The sequence below is a fragment of the Streptopelia decaocto genome (genome assembly GCF_964273445.1).
Source record: "Streptopelia decaocto genome assembly, chromosome: 2".
Lineage (NCBI taxonomy): Eukaryota > Metazoa > Chordata > Aves > Columbiformes > Columbidae > Streptopelia > Streptopelia decaocto.
Window position 1 is genome coordinate 92,940,240 of NC_138655.1, and position 7,488 is coordinate 92,947,727.

A 7,488-nucleotide genomic window follows, 5' to 3' on the forward strand; every position below is an offset into this window, starting at 1 on the left:
GACAAGACAATAGATATGTCATAAAGAGGAATGTTAAGCTGTGTGTCATTTGGTAAGTTAACAGCAGGACAATAGAGGGAAAGGACCAAGAGAATGGGTGCTGATCAACAGCAAGTGATCATCACACTTAGCCAGGCAAAGCAGAGGAGCCGTGTTTGGATCAGGATCTTCACTAGCAATGAAAAGATTAGTGAGTAGTTGCAGATATATGCAACCGTGTTCAAATGGAGGTAGGAGGAAATGTAGAGGAAATCACACTCTTCTAGAAAATAGATGTTTGTGGTCATGAACATTACACTGTTTTCCTTTCCCATATTTCCAAATCGATATTCCTTGAGGTGCCTCTACAACTTGTGTAACAGGAAAAAAAAAGAAAACAAACAAAAACCAAAAAACCAGCCAACCAAACAAAAAAAAACACAAAACAAAACACCTAGGAGTGTGACCAGACCTGAGAGAAGGTTAAACTCCATACCTCTCCTGTCAGTGTCTTATCAGTTCTGTTTCAATCATGTACATAACCAACATCTATACGTCGGCATACCTGGGTGTCCCATGTCAGCCGAAGTCTGTGACCACTGTTAGCGATTATGTTTTCATTCTGAATTAATTATTTTTCTTTCAAATTGTGTTATATCTCTGTTTTCTTGTCCAAAGTCATCAGTGATGGGATAATTGCATTCCCCTTGCCCAAGGTTCCTTCTGTTCAAGCCAGTAGCAAACATCTCGGAGATCTGCCAGTGCAGGATTAGGCTGCTCCTCAGATGGTGTAAATTATCGCAGCTGAATTGGAGTAAATAGTACTGGGTCTGTTTACTCAGGGATCAATTTTTAATGCCCGTGTCGGACACCCTCTGGGAAATCCAGCACAGCTGTTTAAACACTGAAAGGCCAGGGCAAGTGTTGCTCCTCAGTGCACCCAGGCACGGGCTGGCATCTTCACACCACCTCATCAAGAGGGTGCAAGCAGGTGCTGGCTACCAGCTGGGTGCAAATACAGCTTACAGTAAGGACATGGCATGGTCACCTTCTGTGAGACCCACGCAGATGCTTCCCTGGGATCTGCCAAAAGCCCTCACTAGAAAAAGAATTGACCAGTGGCTGTAGCTCTTCCCTCTCAACTCGGACCTCAATTGATTTCTCATTGCAATATGTGATGCTTGCTGGTGATGTGGGTATCTGATTTTGAAGGCGGCATGTTCCCCTGCTGTCCATATAACAATATCAGTTTTGGAACGTGGACTCTATTAAAATAACGTGTCTACATTCCCTGCTTGGGCGTTAATAAGCTACAGCATGACGTACCTGTCACTTCTTAGGACACAACCTAAACCAGGGACAGTCTCCTTTGCTGTAACTGGCCTCAGATCTCTCCTTCTGTAGCATTACATCCCCAGACACAATTCCCAGTTTCTGGGCCATAGCTGAAATAAAACAAACTTACTCAGTTCAGGGATGCCCTGCCCTGCCTTGATTACTGCTGCTGTTTATGCTTCTGCTCCTTCTTGCTGTATCTTCGGGTTGCTGTGAATTATGCCCTGAGGCCAGAGCAGCCCACAGTTGGTCCATATCACGCAATCCCCTGCCAGAAATTCTGCCAGCAGTGTTTTTTACCTACAAACAAATTCAAATGCACGTCACATGCGTTTCAACTCAGACAACGTAGCTGGGCTAAACACAGCTTGGCCCACCCCAAAAACAAAGATACAGCATAAAACAAAGGCATACCATGCTTTACACTTAGCTAAACATTCTGTATGGGTTTTTAATAAACAGATGTATCTTGCCTAGAGTTTACTGACGTGTATGTTAAACAGAATACAAAATGAATTTGTCACTACAGAGCTTATTCCAGAAGTCCTGTTTTTTGCAAGATAATTCTCACTAAGGTTTTATAAACACTTTGGCTTGAACCTGTAAACTGCCTTTCAAACATGTGTTTAACATGGCGATGGTTTCATGAAAACAGAATAAAAAAGGCTCAGTTTTAGACTGACTTGACTTGCCAAAAGCCAGGGAAACCAAACAATCTGCAAGTAAGAGTGTTTGCTCAGGACAGCCTTCAGCTGATTTATTTGACTGGCCACTGCTTCTGTTGCTTTTGAAAGATGCTCTGAAACCAGTTATGTCTCATAGCACGGAATCCTTACCTTGCTTTCCTGCTTTGTAATACGAACAATAAGTCTCATCCATCTTAGCTGACTGTTGTGGTCAGTCTCTAGTTGTGGATGCTAAATTATGAATGTGTTTAAAAAAAAAAGATAGAATTGTCTTTCCGTGTCTTAAGGAATTTTCCTTTGCTTATAAGGGATCTCAGCACTTACGGATGGTCATTTTTAATGATACATAAAATACCAGTGACCAGACCAGACACCACATGTAAACCATTTATGGCTTATATCTTTGAGGATGAGACCACTGTCTTAGGTCTAGACACTGGATTGCTGACTCTATTGCTGGCTTAGGATGAAAACAAGCTATTTTAAAATACTTCAAATTGATTATGAGGTAATTTGACATGAAATGTCCGTGGGTGGATGAGCAAACAGCAACAAGGATATAACAGCATGTAATTAATTGATTTGATGTTCATGTTTCATTCCAGAAATACTGAACCAAAAAAAAAAAAAAAAAAGAGCAAACTGTATTGCACAGATCTTTCTGGCATTATGTTTGTCCCTCCACTTCTCTTCTCTATACCAGCCGAACTACTCAAAATGTTAGGAGGTAGCTGGTGATTTTCGGATATTCCGTGTGGGGTCTAAAAAAACCATGCTGGCTGAAAGATGGCAAGGCTTTACATTCCTAAGATTCAGTCATGGAAAGAAAACTTGTCCGAAGATGAGTCAATTAGCTAGGCATGCTTGGTTTTCTTTGGTAATAGTAGGCTTGTTCTCCCCAGTAAGGTCAAATGTTAAGGCCTGTTTGGTTTTTGTGGCTCTGCTCCTTAGTGTATTTGAAATCCATTACCATGTGTGAGGCATTTGTGCTGGAAACAGGCCAGCTGAAGGCTGTTTGTAAAGTCAAATGCCCCTAACATTTCCTCTTTTTGCTAGGTTATGTGGTTACAACATCCCTCTTGGACTTCAGAAGTTCCATCAAAACCAGTCGCAGGTCCTTCACTTCTAAGGTGCTTTAGTGCTGGTACCGAAATACCTTTCCAACTGGATTCCTCCTTCTGAAAAACAAAACATTGTTTGACCTAGGTGACAGTTGTACCTCATATGCGGCAGCTCTCAAATAAAATAATTGACTGTTGAGAGTCATTCCCTGCCTGTCATTCCCTGGACATACATGTGCCCTGAGGGACCAGCACGAAGGGAGCATCACCACAAACATCTACCCACATCCCAGGAGCACAGGGCCACAGCGTGCCAGCAGTGGTTTGCTCCTGGGCATCACACAGGTGCAGGTTTTGAAAAAGGATTCAGGCACCATCGACAGGACCTACCCAGACCTGAAGCAGCTAAGTGGAAAACCACCATCTTCTTCCCCTCCCTTATGACCAAGGCATGTCAAGTCAAAATCGAAGTAAAAATAAAGGATTAAAAGGCACCTTTTGACAAATGAGTTTTGATCAGAGTGTTGCTACAGCTCTCTTCCTGCTAATAGTCAAAAACTTCCCAGCCTGAGCTGCTGCCCATCTGGCACCAGGGTCTCCTCTGCAGGATCTAGCAATGACACAGTTTGCTTCTGCAAGGCTCTCCACGCCTTGGGCAGACTGCCTGCAGACAGATTGTATCCTTTATACAATGCGATCACAAAGGCTTCGTTCTGAAAATGTGTGAGGAAAAGGAGATGGTGATGTGCGCTTCTTACACACTCGGCCACTGATACTTCACTGGTGGCAGCCTCCTCCACCCAGCCCAAGGGGTGCAAGGAGGGCCACAAAAGTGATCACAGGGCTGAAACACCTCTCCTATGAGGACAGGCTGAGAGAGTTGGGGTTGTTCAGCCTGAAGAAGTGAAGGTCCCAGGAAGACCTTATCGTGGCCATTCAGCACTTACAGGGGCCTGTAAGAAAGATGGGGAGAGACTTTTTAGCAGGGCCTGTTGCAAGAGGGCAGGGGGTGACGGTTTTAAACTAAAAGAAGGGAGATTCAGGCTGGACATGAGGAAGAAATGTTTTACAATGAGGGTGGTGAAACTGGCACAGGTTGCCCAGGGAGGTGGTAGATGCCCCGTGCCTGGAGACATCCCAGGCCAGGCTAGACAGAGCTCTGAGCAACCTGATCTAGTTCAACATGTCCCTGCTCATCGCGGGAGGGTTGGACTAGATGACCTTTGGAGGTCCCTTCAAACCCAAACTATGCTATGATTCTAAGGAAGGAAGCAGCCACCATCCTCTCGTGGGAAGCTGAAGCACACTAGTGTTACACCAGCTCACTCCTTATCAGCCAGGGACTACGTAGCAAGGGAGGTGATGCCAGGCACGGGCTGGCATCTTCACACCACCTCATCAAGATGGTGCAAGCAGGTGCTGGCTACCAGCTGGGTGCAAATACAGCTTACAGTAAGGACATGGCATGGTCACCTTCTGTGAGACCCACGCAGATGCTTCCCTGGGATCTGCCAAAAGCCCTCACTAGAAAAAGAATTGACCAGTGGCTGTAGCTCTTCCCTCTCAACTCGGACCTCAATTGATTTCTCATTGCAATATGTGATGCTTGCTGGTGATGTGGGTATCTGATTTTGAAGGCGGCATGTTCCCCTGCTGTCCATATAACAATATCAGTTTTGGAACGTGGACTCTATTAAAATAATGTGTCTACATTCCCTGCTTGGGCGTTAATAAGCTACAGCATGACCTACCTGTCACTTCTTAGGACACAACCTAAACCAGGGACAGTCTCCTTTGCTGTAACTGGCCTCAGATCTCTCCTTCTGTAGCATTACATCCCCAGACACAATTCCCAGTTTCTGGGCCATAGCTGAAGTAAAACAAACTTACTCAGTTCAGGGATGCCCTGCCCTGCCTTGATTACTGCTGCTGTTTATGCTTCTTTACCAGCTCCCCTGGTAAGTGGGCATTTTCATCAGTTGTGCCACTTTCTCAGGAGGCTGCTCCAAGCTCCCGTGCTCTAGCCTAGGCCAGCTGCAGGCACTCGCTGGCAGAAAATAGGCCACAATACAAGAGAGAGAGAGAAACCAGGCTGCAAGACAGAGCAAGCCAGGGAGAGCACTGGGCTGTGATCAGGCTGTTAGGTTGTTGGGGTGCAGGAAGGCAGCACCCCATATTTCAGCCCTGTTACCCAGTGTTAGGTGTTTCCCTGGCTTGCAAAAACAGTCTAGGAGCCAGAACAAAAGCAAATGTTGAAACAGTGGCTCTCTGCAAAACAGAAGTCATGTTTTCATCTGGACACCGGCCACTTTTACTCCCCCAACAAATCAAGTGGGTGGTTCAGAAACCATTTTTCACACTTAGAGTTTTAAATTGTGTTTCTGTCTTCCTTTGTTTATTCCCATACCTATATTCATCTGTGACTCTTTCTTATTTACAGTGTTTCAGAGCAAGAGCTCACACACCTAATGCTGATTAATTCTGCAGGCTGGGTAACTGGCTCCCCCGTGGATATCCTGTTTTGCTGTGAATCATTGTTCCTCCTTGAGGCACCCTCCTACTCAGATCAAAGATCCAGAATGTATTAGATATTAAGACATCAGACAGCTCAAACAGATTAGAAAAGACACACACAAAGAAATGCATTCTAGCTTCTCCCTCCTGTCCTGCTGAAAATTGGCGTGGTGAACACAATCCTAAGCACTTGTTATAAAAGAAACAGTAGACAGAAGAAAAAAAGGAGAAAAAAAAAAAAAAAAGAGAGAGACTTCATAAATGTAGTTTACTCAGACTCTTCTACAAATTGCCCTAAGTATTTGCACTGTTCTACTTACTTAGCTCTCTCCTGCACCTGGAAACTCATCAGGCTAGATTCTCATCTGATGGAAAATGGCATCTGTAAGCTTCAGCAAGAGCTGCTGCAACTGCAACAGCAGAGGACTTTGTATCATCCATATAATTGTTGAGCCTTGCCTGTGAATGGACAAATTAAAGGAACATGAAAAGATGTGGTCTGCTTTTTCAAGTTTATGCAGTCTGATTTGTTCTCTGTGGTTTTGTTCAATTTTCCATTTAGCTGTATGAACAGCTGGAAAGATTCTGTACCAGTGAAATGCCAAAACCTAAGGTCATGAGGTCAAACTAGATTCTCTTAATAGTCCCTTCTCCCCTTGCAATCTTTGAACACAGGTTTTATCTGATAAAGCAGTTAAAGTCTTTATTTCAGCAGCATTTGATCTTGAAGATTGCACAAATAATTAGTCTTTTAAGATTCTGAACTTCTTTTTTTAGTAGAATTTTAAACTCTTCTTTTAATGGATGCCTTTTAATCCTTATGTTTAAGAATAAGGGCTGCGTTTGATCTAAGACAACAGGACATGTGTTTGGATAGTTGGGGAGACCATTTTTATGGGAATGTTTGAACAATATATTGTGTTTTCTCAAGAAGCTGATCCTTCAGTCAGTGGAAATAACTGAATGAAGGACCAAAGGACTGTCTTTTTTCTGTCATTAAATTCATATAAAAGGAAGGGAAAATGTGCTGCTCTTGCATCTTCGAGTGGACTGTATCAGGCTTTTATCCTAGGATTCTAGCTCTTCTATGAGCCTTCTGCACTTCGAGGGGAAAAGAAACACTTTTAGCCTTATGCACTGTGAATACACACTCGAAGGCAATGGAGGAAAAAATACCCAGCAGGAATAGGCTCTGCAAATACTCAGTGAAATCATAGATCTGCATATTCTTAATCAATGAGGTTTTGGCAGAATTAAAGGTGGTGGGTTTTTTTAATCCAGGCTATCATCTGCTCAAGTCCCTTGGTGGGGTTCAGCTGGTTATGTATTCTTTGAGGAAAAAATTACCAGCAAGGTCTGATGCTGAGTTGTTTTCTGCCTCAAAAAAAAAAAAAAAAAAAAAAACACAACAACAAACAAACAACAAAACGAACAAAAAAAACCTACACCAAAACCAAACCAACCAACCAACCAAAAAACCCCAAACAAACAAACAAACAAACCAACCCCAATGTGGAAGTAGGGCACAGTTGTGAGAGGGACATTAACCCAGTCCAGAGCTCACCCCTCACTGCAGCTGCCCAGCTGGGGCAACCATCAGGGCCACCACAACCGTCCAAGGGAGATGGGACTGGACTTGAAGGAATGAAGGCCAAATAACATGAAAAATATTCACTCTCTGCACAGAGACAGAAACCTCATTGCCTGGGCGCAAGGAGAAATGGATAGTCTTTTCATTTTTCATAATCCACAGCATTTCTGTTTTTTTCCATTACCATTTCATTGGACTTGTGTACACAATACATATGTAATTAGCAATGCACTGGAAATAAGGATGGATAACATCATTTTCCCACATTTGCAAGAAAGAGGAAGGGGCAATCATTGATCCATCCAACCTGAGAAGCAGTCTG